This window comes from Portunus trituberculatus, chromosome 17, assembly GCF_017591435.1.
Source record: "Portunus trituberculatus isolate SZX2019 chromosome 17, ASM1759143v1, whole genome shotgun sequence".
Classification (NCBI taxonomy): domain Eukaryota; kingdom Metazoa; phylum Arthropoda; class Malacostraca; order Decapoda; family Portunidae; genus Portunus; species Portunus trituberculatus.
In genome coordinates, this window is record NC_059271.1 from 26,315,066 (window position 1) to 26,330,024 (window position 14,959).

The window sequence follows — 14,959 nt, forward strand, 5'->3', positions numbered from 1 at the left end:
TGAGTCGAGCGTGCTAACCACTACACTACGCGGTGTGTGTGTGTGTGTGTGTGTGTGTGTGTGTGTGTGTGTGTGTGTGTGTGTGTGTGTGTGTGTGTGTGGCTTCACGGTGTTTCTGCCAATGATAAACCTATGTATATGGTCAATACGTGTGAGATTAGGGAACAGTAGTGAAAGAGAGAGAGAGAGAGACAGAGAGACAGAGAAAATACAAGCCAAACGTGATATCACAGCAAGAAAAATCCATAAGTGGCAACTCACATCTGCAGGATACGTTTCATGTAGCCCACAGAATTACACATCCTTCCTTTCTTTCCTTCATTTCCCTAATTAGAGCCAACTTTCCCATTCCCTATTCATCTCCCCTTTTCAATATTATTTTAGTCCTTCAGCGCTCCACATCTTTTACAATACACTTCCTTCCATTCCCCAATTCCCTATTTTTATTTTATTTTATTTTATTTTTATGTAAGAGAAAACTGGCCAAGGGCAACAAAAACGATTTAAACAAAAAGGCCCACTGAAACAAGAAGGACCACTGCATATTTCACTTCATCTTGTCTTTCTCTCCGTCACCTTCCTTACCCTCACTTGTATTGAACATGTGCGCCATCAAATCCTTTAAAAATCTCCTTCTTACCCTTAACTTTGCCCCTTTTGCTGTTACACACACACACACACACACACACACACACACACACACACACACACACACACACACACACACACACACACACACACACACACACACACACACACACACACACACACACACACACACACACACACACACACACACTGCTCTGCTCTCTCCCTTCTTTCATTCTTATATCCAACAAACTTGTGTGAAGAAAAACGCTAAAAGCCGGATGCATGTTTGTGCAGGAAAAGAAAGTGTTGATGAATGTTAGGAGCGCAAATTTAGCTGCCTCTGGTGAGTCTGTATTTTCTTTTATCACACTTTAAGTAAAGCCTTTAGTTGCATCCACTACACTACTACATTTATTATTTTACTCTCTCTCTCTCTCTCTCTCTCTCTCTCTCTCTCTCTCTCTCTCTCTGGGAATGTCATTAGATACCACCATCTTGATAAAAAGAAATTACTTACCTCTTCTTTGCTTCTTCTGTCTCTTCTTTATCACACCGACCCTTTCCGTGTTACTGTCTTCCCGTTCTCTCCCAACCATCATGCTTTCCTTTCTCCTCTTTCTGAGTCCCTCCCCTTCTCCCTCACACCATCCGCCCTCTCCTGTCCGCCCTGTCGCAAGAACCAAGAGAATAATAATGCTGAAATACCGTGGCGAGTGTTAATATGAAGCACATAGAGAAATATGCATGCTAATGTGTGAGGAATATGTACGGAGAGCTGAAATGTATGTAAGAAAATATTAAAGTTACAAACCTCGGATTTATGAAGGACTGACACCGTATGGACTGTAGTGTATTTTTTCAAGACGCCCCTTTACCTTCTGTCCGTTAACCTCTTCAGTACCATAACGCTTTCCCTTATTCATTCTGCTTACTATTTGGTGATTCTGTACAGCTCCAGAAACTTATGTGGGGATTAAAATAGTGAAGACTGTGGCTATTAATCTTGTTACCTCCGTAGACCCTTCCTAATGTCAATAAGATGGTCTAATCGTAAAAGAAAATTAAGGTAAAAATGTGTCCCAGTACTGAAGGGGTTAAATTAGTTGAAGTGGAGAAACACTTAAGATATCTGACGTTTTTTTTTTTTTTTTTCACGAAGGCTATCTTCATATCCACTATCTCTATTTTCAGCATGCTCATCCTCAGTATTGTCATCTTCAGCATCTTCAACTGTTTATCTCTATCTCTTCATCTTAAGTATCTTTATCTCTTCACTTCCAGGATTTTTTATTGTTAGCATCCTTACATTTTCATTTTCAGTATCTTAATCTCTTCATCTTCATCATCTTAATCATGCATATTCACCTCTTCATCTTCAGCATCTTCATTTCCAGCATCTTCATCTCCAGCATCTCCTACCTACTGGACCTAGAGGCAAAATGATAGCAAGGTCAAATGAAATAAGTATCATGGACAAACAATTGATTATTGGATATCGATTATTAGGAGCGATATTCGTTCGATTTTGTTGATATCAGCATTGTCAGCGCCAGGAAAATGTTGACTATCTCTATTAAGTCTCCTTGCAATCTACGTCTTTCTAAGCAAAACAGATTGAGATCCTTTCAACGCTTTCATACGGCTTGCATTGTAGTCGTGAGATCTTTTTATTAATTTTTCTATGTACTCTCTTTAGCTTCACATCTTTCATCTCAATGATAAATGGTTTTATTGAAGACCATAAAACTTACTAAAGGGAAGTAGTTAGGAGAAGAGGAGGAAATTAACTACTGTGAATGGAAACTATCACCTAATGCTACAATATATAGAACCGCTCTGTGTATTATAAATTATTAGTGCTGAGTTGATTGCTCCTTCGGGAGATGCTTGTGAATCGGAAGTGACCGACCTACCCACCACTAACTCAGCTTTTCCTGCGCTATCAGAGATAATTAATTCCATGGAGGGTAGTAATCTATGAGTAAAGTTTGCTACATTGTGAGAAGTGTTTGAACTTAGAGAAAAGATAACAGAAGTTGGAGAAATTTTGAAAGAAAACCAGCACTGCAACGAATTTTAAAGTCGCCCTCATTCCCCTCCCTAGCGTGCCAACCTTCGTGCTATCTGCGACCTTCACTGACAGAGACTGCGCCGCGTCATAATTCATCGCTTCATATTTGAGTGTTCTCTGATTCCCAGAAGCTTAAAGCGAGGGCAAATACACCTTGCTGCAGGGAGACCATTAATAGCTTGTCGGTTGGGTGTTTTGTGGCAGAGGTAGACACGAGGTTGTTCCTCGTCCTTCATATTCCTGCTTGAAAAAAAGAAAAGAAAATTATCAACACACACACACACACACACACACACACACACACACACACACACACACACACACACACACACACACACACACACACACACACATATATATATATATATATATATATATATATATATATATATATATATATATATATATATATATATATATATATATATATATATATATATATATATATATATATATATATATATATATATATATATAGTATAGAATATAGATGTAGTATATTACGTAGACTTTATTTGTTTTAAATTCTCTTCCATCATGTTTCCGTTAAAAGTTGTTGGAGAATTGCATTTTTCACTGAAATTAAATATTAGGAATGCTGTCGTAATGAAAAGAGGTTTGCTTTGCTTAAGACTTTAAAGCAAAAAAGATTTTTCGATGCTTAAAGTTACTTCGAGGAAATTTTCATGTTTAGGCAAAAGCAGATTCTTTATACATCTATATCTTGCAAGTGTGTGTGTGTGTGTGTGTGTGTGTGTGTGTGTGTGTGTGTGTGTGTGTGTGTGTGTGTGTGTGTGTGTGTGTATTAAGACAGCATTGAGAGCAACGATAAATAAAAGAACGTTATAAAGAGAAGTATGCGTATATTCATATTAGAAGAATATTTTTAATGTTTTAAATTTCGCGATATTTTCATTTGCTCCTCCTCTGTTATCAATCATTGTACGGCTCTGATTCGATGGCAGAATTCATTATGTGATGGATTTAGCAAGAGGAGTTAGTATTGAATATTCAATAGTGGAATACTGTACTAGTCTTTTATTTTGGCATGGTTAAATACCAACAATTTTGATTGATTTTTAATGAGATTTACTTCAATGTGTCCTGTGTCCACTGTAACAGCGAATGCATGCACACACACACACACACACACACACACACACACACACACACACACACACACACACACACACACACACACACACACACACACACACACACACACACACACACACAGTAGCCCGTAGGGACAGCCATGCAAGTAGCAAGACCAAGAGAATGTCAATAATGGTGAAGAAAGTTGGTAGGTAGATTTCCAGGAGCTCTGAGTTTGAAGTATGATGAAAAATACAACAATCAACATTGACTTGAATAGCATAATAATATCACAGGAAGTAATTTTACTCACAAAAACGCGGGAAACTCTCTCAGTATCTCTGAGTGCTGGTGTTTTATTGAAGAAAGTTAGAGTGTGATTCCGTGCCTAGAATACTTGAAATGAGTTGTGATTGAAGGAGACTAATTATCATCATTCTTTGATTAGAATACTTCAAATAGGTAATTGTCTTTATTGAGAAATGTCTGCGCTGAAGAATAAGGTTTAAACTAATAACGCTGAAACAAAACTTAACTTTCTCTCTTTCCACTCTTTCACTGAATCAATCTACTCCACGGATTCCGCTGCGTTGTATTATGAATGTGAAGTTTTAGTTTTTAGAACACCGGACAAAGCAAGCACTGGAATAGTTTTGCTTGGATCATCACAATGAATTATGTTTGTGTTACTTCTCCCGCCGTTCCGTCTACCAAGAAACATTCAAGTCTCAGAAGGAAGATTTTTTACTTCTTATCACGTCCAATGTCGAGGATAAAAAAGAAAACTGTGATAAAATTTTTCCTAATTTACTTATTCCAAACACCATTGATAGTGTAAAATCATTGTCAAATGGTCATTACAATCAAGAAAGCCTCCAATGAAACTTTGAAAACCCAAGATAACTTCCATTAGAGATTGTTAATAGTCAAGATAAGACGCAGGAACGTTGGGGAGTTCTGCCCTTGATACGCGATGCAATGGTCATAAACGAGCGCCAAGGTGAAGTAGTGTAATAGGCTGTCAGGCTGGCCAGCGGTAGGGAAGCGAGGTGAAGGCCGGTGCTGGGTCAAGGTCACGGCCAGAGTTAATGGTTTCAGTCCAGTTTGTGCTTCAATTAGTTCAGATTAATTGTTTGTTAGGTATTTTATGAGTCATTACATTTTGTTGTGGGCCATTGTGCATTTATTGTGTTGAGAATTAGGTGTAGGCAGTGACAATTTAATTATCTTTGTTATTGCTGTCGTGCTTTCCTTCTTTTTTCTCTTTTGTCATCCTAAATGTAGGAAATTATACGAAAGAAACTCATCATCGTCATCACCACCACCACCACCACCAACACCAACACCAATACCACCACCATCACCATCATCTTCAGCAGCATTGGGACAGATAATGAAGAATGAAAACACCTTGTCAATGCTGAACGTCCTTTTTTCCTGTTTATTTCTTTTGATTCCAATCCTGTCCATCACATTTATCACACTTCCTTAAAGAAAAAGCAAAACTTGTGCTTATTTTCGTTAAAGCGTTGGAAATCCAGGGTTAATTACATTGACGAGGAAAAGTCAGATGCATCCAGGCACGCGCGCTCACAATTATTAAAGTCCTCGATTAGAGTTCGTTATCTTGCAGTTTTATGCAGGAATAGTCGATGCAGAATATTTATAATACAAATTTTTTTATGTCTTTCTCCTTTTTTGTAGTAATGCCACATATGTTTTTACGTTTGTTCTTCATTATGTATGAAAAATAATATACGAACATTAATGCATAGGTGTATAGAATAGGGAAAGAGGACGAGCACAGGAACACTAAAAAAAAAAAAAATTGATGTAGGAATGCTCAGTTGAAGCAGCAAGTGTGGCATTGTCATGAATAGGTAAACTTAAAGGATTGTTAAAAAAGAATATCACGAAAAAAGAAAAAAACTAGTCATAAAACTGATAAGCTTATATTCAGGCACTTTCTGCTATTTTGACAAGAACAACATGCGAGTAGTGGCGTGAACACGTGCTTATCAGAATTTCATAATTAAAAGAAAAACTGGTGTGGCCGTGATAACCCCGAAAAAAAGCATGGAGGGAAGTATCAATGCAATAGAAACCAATAGCGTTTTTATTGTCTATAATTTTCTTTTCTATTACCATTTCAACAAAAAGCGTGTATCCTGCTACTCTCGTTTGAACGCCGTGTAATGGTTGGGTGCGATTACCTGTTACTGTTTTCATGGTGTTGGCCAGCACTTCTGCCTAACGAAAGTGGAGGGTAGGGAAACACTATTGCTATTCGTTGTGCTATTTTTCTTCTTACTTTGCTTCAGTTTTCTTTCTTTTTTTTTTCATCACTTGCCGCATCACAAAATTGCATTACCTCCAAAAATACGGTACAAGTTTTCTATTTCAAAATCAATTTTCCTCAATCATTGTTCCTGCATTCACCCTAGAGGCTTTTTTCTCCAGACACACTCATTGCCTGGCTCCTCTCAACCCGCCTTTGCAGTCTTTCCTCCAATTACCTTCCTACCTTCCTCCCTCCCTCCTCCTCCTCCTCCTCCTCCTCCTCCTCCTCCTCCTCCTCCTCCTCCTCCTCCTCCTCCTCCTCCTCCTCCTCCTCCTCCTCCTCCTCCTCCTCCTCCTCCTCCTCCTCCAGTAAGGTTTCATGTTTTCCTCCTTACAAACTTCCCTGCCCGTGTTTCCATCAGTCGGTGAGCACGCAGAATAGTTTGAAATAGTCTTTCTTCCTCACTTTTCCACTTATGACGACTTTGATTTGCCTAAAAAAGGGAATAGCAAGTCACTCCATGAGTTGAATTGGGCTGGGTTTTTTTAGGAAAACTCCATTTCCATCGTCCTTTTTATAACGCGTTTGCCTGGATTTTGTATAATCTTTTAACTCTCGGTTTATTTTACAACTCCGGCGTGTTCCCATTCGTGTAAATGTAAATAGTGCTAGTCATTGTTCCGTGAGGTTGTAAATGTCTTGTTGCTTGCTCTTCTCTTTACCTCATCAAGAGCAAGTACCGTAAATGTTTACTTCTGAGACCTTTTTATGTAATAGCACCACTGGTGAATGACAAAAAAAAGTTCAGAATTAAAAGAAAAGAAGAGCGGCCCACTAGCGTGACTGCCCCTCCCTCTTACAGAACTCAAAAAGGATCATCATTGCTATTGCTTCCTTGAGTTACCTTTTCTCAGAGACTATCCCTCATTCAAGCAGTCGGTGAAGAATCGATGCTTAATCTACTAAAGAAACAGAAAGAGACAAAGAGACACATGCAGGCAGACAGCAGTGTGAATGTGATGTGTGAGTGTTCGGTCCAGATCTTTGTTATGCTGTGAAGAACTAATTTTGTAGAAAAAGAAAGAAAAGAGAAGCAGACTAACTCATTTACCAGTAGACCACACCATCAGCTGTTGACACAATAAGAGAATCCTACGCAGATCTCAAGCCAACCGGTAGACCAAGGAGAGGGAAAACACTGCGTAATATAGATAAACTCGGCGTGCGGAACAAACAGGAACTTGCAGTGGCTCTACATAGGAGCAAACTTACATTTCGGTGTTTTTATTGGTGTTGCCCCTCGTTGCCTTCACATAATTCCTTTTACCAAGAATATGATGCGAAAAGACCACTGACGGACAAAGAAATTATAACTAGTCCAGATCTTTTATATATTTTCTTTCCCTACATAGGATGGGCAGCTTACTTAAGTTATACGTCATATTCCCACTAGCAGTCAATGGGTTTTCCTTTACGCTGACTCACCTCCCATCACAAGCCACCTTCATCCCTGCACCTCAACCTCAACTCATCCCCGAACCACCACCAGGCACCTCACCCACCCAATGTCCCACCACCAGGCACTCACCACGTACACAACCTCCGCAATTGGCTTTTTTTTTTTTTCTTTTTTTACTTATTTTTTCTTATTATTTTTTATCTTATTTTTTCTACGCTCACGACGACGTTTATCTATTAAATGCGTGCTTTCCAAACCAGACCTACCACCTGAGACCATTAGGGCCAATAAAGATACGCAAGCAAGTGCCATTAAACTACATAAATAAGCAAGACGGTGCATACGAGCGCTAACTGGGCCAACTAAACGCTATTTCTCGAAGCGGTAGAAACGAAAACAGACGACAGCGGGTGACGAATGCGGCAGCGAGGTGGTAGTGAGCCGTGATGCTGACATATATCTTCCGGGCCCAGATTAGGCTGAGGGATGGCTGCGGTAGGGATGAAGCACCGGGAAAGGAGTGTGGTGTGGGGGGAGGGGGTCGCCGCAGGAGGTGTAGAACGAGACAGGAGGAAAAGTTTTGAGTGTGTCTAAGTTTGTAGTGTGTTTGGGGTGGAGTAGCAGAGTTTTGTTACGGAGCGAGGGAAGGATGACACGGAAATTAGCATAGTAAGTAAAGCTTGGATAGGTGAAGGAGGATGCCGGGAAAGTCAGAATATGGAAGGCATTTTTTTTTTTTTTTTTTTTTTCTTTATTTTTCAGGAAGGGTTTTTATTCAGATTAGACGGCTTAAGATAGTCGATAATGTAATGGGGGTGGAAGAAGGATGTTGGGTGGAAGAGGGTGGCGGTGGAAGGGGATGAATTTAAAGAGGAAGGATTCTACATAACGCTGAGTGGCTCTTATGTAGAAAGGATCCAGACTTGATTAATTACCTGATGCTCTGGAGATAATGCAAAATCGGATTTGAACACACACACACACACACTCTCTCTCTCTCTCTCTCTCTCTCTCTCTCTCTCTCTCTCTCTCTCTCTCTCTCTCTCTCTCTCTCTCTCTCTCTCTCTCTCTCTCTCTCTCTCTCTCTCTCTCTCTCTCTCTCTCTCTCTCTCTCTCTCTCTCTCTCTCTCATCGTGCTATCTATCATTTTATTTTGCATTTATCTTCCAAGAATTCTGGAACGATCCCTTATCACGTCCTCAAAGTGGTGGTAATAGAAGTAGTAGCGATAGTATTACCAATAGCAGAAGCAGGAAGAGGAGGAAGAGCACCAGCAGCAGTAGTAGTAGTAGTAATAGTAGTAGTAGTAGTAGTAGTAGTAGTAGTAGTAGTAGTAGTTGTAGTAGTAGTAATAGTAGTAATAGTAGCAGTTGTTGTTGTTGTTGTTGTTGTTGTAATGATAGAAGTAGAAGTAGTAGTAATAGCATCAGTAAGGGGGGGAGGAAGAGGTGAAATAGTGTGTAAAAAATTATTTAGCGTGATTTTAGTTGTAGATCCTGTTTTGTTTTGCTTTTTATATATACCATTAAGTGCATTATGCGTTATCTCACAGTATAAAACACACACACACACACACACACACACACACACACACACACACACACACACACACACACACACACACACTGCAAGCATGGTAGTGTGAATGACTGCTTCTCCTGGCAAAAAAAAAATAATGCTCTTATACAATGGGTCAGGGTCAGGAGCGTCGCGGTACATCAGATCCATTAAGCTTATTACCCAAGCTTTCATCTTCACACACACACACACACACACACACACACACACACACACACACACACACACACACACACACACACACACACACACACACACACACACACACACCAGAAGGAAGTGTCTTGGTGTTATTATGTGTCATGTTAAAAAGGAAAGTGCGCAGCCATCTCGTGTCATCCGGTGCATGATAGTAATCTAGTAGCGCATCTCGAGTCAGGCGGCAACAGCACTGCATGAAGGAGGGCCGCCCGGCAGACACTGATAATTCGAGCGGCGACAGAGTGAGGTCTGACGCAGATATTGGATTACTTTAATGCTTTACTTTTAATTTCGCCGCAGTTCCCCTCTCAAATTTACCGCGCGGAAGGGAAATATTTGTGATACTGTACTGCAGAGTCGTGTACTTTCCCCACGCCAACGTCGCTACATTAACAACTTTGTGCGCTTTTTGTGAACTTCAAACGGAGATGCCTTTTTGCCAGCCGCTTGTACTTCACTGAGGAGGATTTTTTATTCCTTTCATGGGGACAAGTTAACCTTAATATAAAAGTCGGTGTAGGTACCGAGGCAGAGCTCTGAGGGCCCGTGGCTTTGTGGTGCAGCGCTCAATTCCCTGTCTGAAGATCTCCTTTGTTATGATTCCTAAACTTTTTTGGCCTCCTCTATCTCAGCTACTTTCAACAGGATATAGGGAAAGTTATTAAAATTTTCATGTTTATTTTCATTCATCAGGAATCGACCCAGTCCTCTCAGTGTTCTTTGAAAATAGTTGTAACGAGAAATAGAAGTGTTTAAAAGAATAATCGGTGTAACTTTTGTCTGATCTTTTCTTGGAAGTAGAATCGACGCTTTTTCTCGTCTATCGGCAGCGTGTAATTTTGTTGTTGCTGCAGATTCCATCTCATTTTCCTGTATTTTTAGTAACCCCACGGTACGATAATGTGTTTAACGTGTTTTTCTCTTCTTTCCTTTTCCTTTCCCTCCCATCACTCCCTCCTCTCTCCTGCTACTCTCCCCCTTTCCCTCCCTAACCCGCTGTGTTATCTTTCTGTTCGCCTCTTTTTATGTAATGTTTGTTCCAGTGTCGCTCTCTGATATACGAGACGACTTTCTTTGATCTATTTCTCATTTTTGTTCCCTGGGCGTTGTGGAAATTTTCTTGAGGTTTGAATAGCATTAGATTCCTTTCCTTTCTCCTTCCTTATAAACGTGAATCTCTCTATTTATGCTCATGTCTCTTCCTTGAACTCGCCTTAGCCTATGTATTAATATTATTCCTCTATCCGCTCTGCCTCTCCTCTTTCAACCTGATTTTTTCTGATCCTTTTAACCTCTCCCCCATTTCCTCATGCCCCGTCCCGCCGCGCTCCGACCCTTCTGTCACAGCTGCTGCCAATTCCTCCATGCCTTGTCCCCTCCTGTCTCGTTTTCCCTGCCTCACCTCCCCGCCCTCCTTCCCCATCCAGCTCCTTCCTATACCTTCGCCGTTTTTAGGGACGTTCCTGAAGGGCATGACCAACACAATCCCCCCCTTTGTTCCCGTGAAGCGTTTGAATTTAAGGAAAATGAAGATATTTGGTGGTGTGATAAAAGGTTTGCGTAGAATGGAAGTCACTATTTTTTTTTTTCTCCTCCCCTTTGCACTTCGCCCTTTTATATTTGTTGATGTAAAAATGTTTATTCGTCAGGACTAAAAGCAAATTCGAATAGTAAAGTTGTCCTATTCATTCCGTCACTCTCTGTCGTGTATCGGTTTGTTCTGTCTGTCTGTCTGTCTGTCTGTCTGTCTGTCTGTCTGTCTGTTCCTACTGAAATGAAGCACATGATAACGATATAGTAGTAATTTCGACCAATATATTTTTTTTCTTCATTTGTTGACTTTTCGTTCTTTGATTTATTTATAGAATTTCTCTCTCTCTCTCTCTCTCTCTCTCTCTCTCTCTCTCTCTCTCTCTCTCTCTCTCTCTCTCTCTCTCTCTCTCTCTCTCTCTCTCTCTCTCTCTCTCTCTCTCTCTCTCAGCACATACTCGTACCTACATCGCCGTCTCTCGCTGCGTTTTTTGTCCCTCCCCTGTCCTCCATTGTGTTGGGTAAAGTTATCAGGCGCTGAAAATATCGACGGATTCAGAAATTCAGATTTATTGAATTCCATTGGGACCAACATATACCGTACACAACTTCATTATTGTATTATTGGATTGTCTTTCCTTTCCACTGCACTTGAGAGAGAGAGAGAGAGAGAGAGAGAGAGAGAGAGAGAGAGAGAGAGAGAGAGAGAGAGAGAGGGTGAGAGATAGGAATAAGGGAAAAGCAACTAGTGACAGATAGACACAAATAGACAGACAGACAGACAGACAGACAGGAAGATAGGCAGGCAGGCAGAAAGGAAGAGAGCCTGAAAGGGAGATAAATTATACAGAGAGAGAGAGAGAGAGAGAGAGAGAGAGAGAGAGAGAGAGAGAGAGAGAGAGATGACACTGCTGATTAGTGGCGAGGGAGGTGCGCGGCTGACAGTGACAGTGTTATGACACCCTTGCTCACAATGCCATCCCCGGGAGCAGCTTTAGAATGAGCGTCACATGCCAGTGCACGCTCTTAGCTCACGAACTCAGCTCCGACTGTAAATATTTTTATGTGTAAAATATGTACGTGTGTGTTATGTGCATTAAGTTTAAATAAAAAAGAGAGAGAGAGAGAGAGAGAGAGAGAGCATTCTCACACATTTTCTAAAGTGCAGCATTCTCTTTGTGTCACGAAAATCTCCGACTCATCGCTGTCGTCTGATGTGACACAAAGGAAGAAAAATGCAGCAAAGTTTTTCCTAAGTTATTTGATGGAAGGACAGTTTGCGAGACGAAGATTTATGCACACCTGTGATTGCAAAGTGGCCACTGCAATTAATGGTCGTGGAAATGTGTGTGTGTGTGTGTGTGTGTGTGTGTGTGTGTGTGTGTGTGTGTGTGTGTGTGTGTGTGTGTGTGTGTGTGTGTGTGAGAGAGAGAGAGAGAGAGAGAGAGAGGTATACTTTTTTCGCTCAAATTTGTTGGATTCTCTCTCTCTCTCTCTCTCTCTCTCTCTCTCTCTCTCTCTCTCTCTCTCTCTCTCTCTCTCTCTCTCTCTCTCTCTCTCTCTCTCTCTCTCTCTCTCTCCCATTCCTGAAATGTGAGGCAGGTGAAGTATATGTTCTATATCACCGTCCTTTTTCGTACTTCTTCGTAACAGAACACAAATCAGTACTAAGTAAGAATGGAGGCGAGTCTATTTCTGATACAATACAGATATGAAGTAAGAGAGAGAGAGAGAGAGAGAGGACTTGTGGAGGCTTGAAACTTTTCCATCAATGCCGCTCTTCTTGGTAACTTCTTGGCTGGCATCTTTCAGTGAACGTCCCAGTATTGTACTGTTCAGAAACTTTCACATAAAGAGACATGAGTTCCTATATAGTGTGTCCCTAAAGTCTGGACATCAGAAATCTCATTAACTACTTTATTTTACCTCGACCTATAGAAAGAATATGAAAATTTTACTCATAATATTATTCCTTCCTTCCTCTATTCATTCACTGTTAGGAGTGTGGTGATGCATTGACTGATAGTGATGGTGGTGGTGAATGGTGTAAGGTCGGTGAAAGTGATGCTGAGCGGTGAAGATTTCTTTTTTTTTTTTTTGTAGGAAAGAGTGCCAGCCAAGTGCAAAAAGAAAAGATTAAAAAAAACCAGCCCATTTGAGTTCTAATTCTCTACAAAGATGAAAAGCGTCAGCCAAAAATTAGGGAGCAAATGCCTTGAATGGTGAAAGACTTATCGGAGTGGTGATGCGATTATTGCTGCTCACCATAAAGAGGAAATATTTTAGGAGTACATTCTTCAAGCATTACATTACTTCACTTTTGTCGCCCTCTTAATTCGTCATCGTTTTAATCCCTTTCATTATTTCGTTACTATTTTTTTTTTATTATTCTCATTCCTATTGCCTTCGTTCTTTTTATTGCGTCGTGTATCGCTTTTCTCATCGTTCTTCTGTTACTTCTCTTTGTCGTCCTTATTGCCCTATTTATACTCTTTATTGTATTTTTCTCTTTCGTTCATCTTTGTATTTATTTCTATCTCTTTGGTCTTATTTATTGTGTTATCTGTAATTGCACTTATCGTCATTCTTGCCGCTGTCTTTATCGCCTGCCTTTATTGTTCCTTGTATCTCTCTCTCTCTCTCTCTCTCTCTCTCTCTCTCTCTCTCTCTCTCTCTCTCTCTCTCTCTCTCTCTCTCTCTCTCTCTCTCTGGGTTTGTATGTTTGTGTTCATTTCTTTCTCTTTCTTTTCTTTTTTGGTGATTTTTCTTCTTCTCTTTTCATGATCATTTGCATTAGTCTTTTCTTCTTTGTTCTTGCTGAAGTAGTAGTAGTAGTAGTAGTAGTAGTAGTAGTAGTAGTAGTAGTAGTAGTAGTAGTAGTAAGAGTAGCAATTGAAGTAGTAGTAGTAATAGTAGTAGTAGTATTGGTGGTGGTGGAAGAAAACGCCTGAAAGAGAAATTGATGAAGTAAAATATGTTTGCAGTGTGTGGCGGGAGAGCAACAACAGTAGCAGCAGCAGGTCGTGACTTGGCGCTGGTTGCCGGGGAGTGAGTACAGTTGTAATGTCGTTTTCTTGATCCCAGGGAAGTACTTGTTCCAACATTAATTACCGATTACTCGTGGACCCGGCCAGCTAAGAAAAGAGTCCCTCGATAGTAGCCACCTCACCGTGCTCCGCCTCTCCGTCTCGAGCTCTTGCCTCCGCGATAAGGTATTCAAGAGGTAAACTTTGTACGCTACTGTGGAAACAATGGACGAGATTTCACCGGGAGTCTTCATGCATCTTTGAAGTATGCGCTGCTTTTCAGTTTCTCCGTACTTGTGTTTGTGTTCTTTTGGTGGTGATGGGTTGGTTTGTTTCTATTACAGTATTTCTTTGCGTATCCTTTCTCCGTTATGAATTGCTGCATCACTGGTACGTTAAATAGTCGGTCAACTATTATATACTCGTGATGGGAGTGTTTTCATTTTATTTAATTTATTTATTCAATTACTTTCTTATGTGTGTGACCTTTCAATTCATAGTTTATGGTTAATGGTATTACCGGAGGGGCTCTTCCCGATATTAATCCCAAAGAATAACATTTTGCCATCGCTTGCCTAATTGCCTGAGTGGAGTGAGCGCCTGTGATACATTATGGAGGCTCTCCCAGTCCGCCATTCAAGGTCATAACTTCGCAATTCATTTTGTCAACTCGAAACATTTTGCGGTTTTAATTTCAACGAAGTAGTTTTGCCGGTGCGTCCCTGAGTGCCTGGGAGAGTTTGTGCGTGTGATAAACTATTAATGTAATATACATAAAGGGGGACGGGAACTGCTCGGTGAGTCTCCCCTTGATGGACTCCAGCGAGGCGGTCATGGCGGCAAGCGGGGGCTGTTTTTGTTGCTGCTGTTGCTGCTGCTGCTACTGCTGCGGCTGTGGCGGCGGTGGAGGTGTAATGGCGCCCTAATGCCGTGTACGGAAACGCCTTCCACCCAAGATTGGTTTATTGATTAGGGCGCCTGACGTATTAGGCTTATTAGCACGCTTTTTTTTCAAAGTATTGGTGTGGATTAAAAGAATGTCTGGTGATAATAATAATGATAATAATAACAATGATAATAGTAACAATAATATTGATAATAACAATAGTAATAATAATAATGATAAT

The 14,959-nt window shown here is 40.6% G+C and overlaps 1 long non-coding RNA gene across 1 annotated transcript in view; it reads left to right on the forward strand.

Annotated features, from left to right (window-relative positions):
- LOC123504950 overlaps positions 1-14,959 on the forward strand; it is an 84,438-nt gene that overhangs the window by 23,908 nt on the left and 45,571 nt on the right. The gene's annotated exons all lie outside the window — the stretch shown is intronic.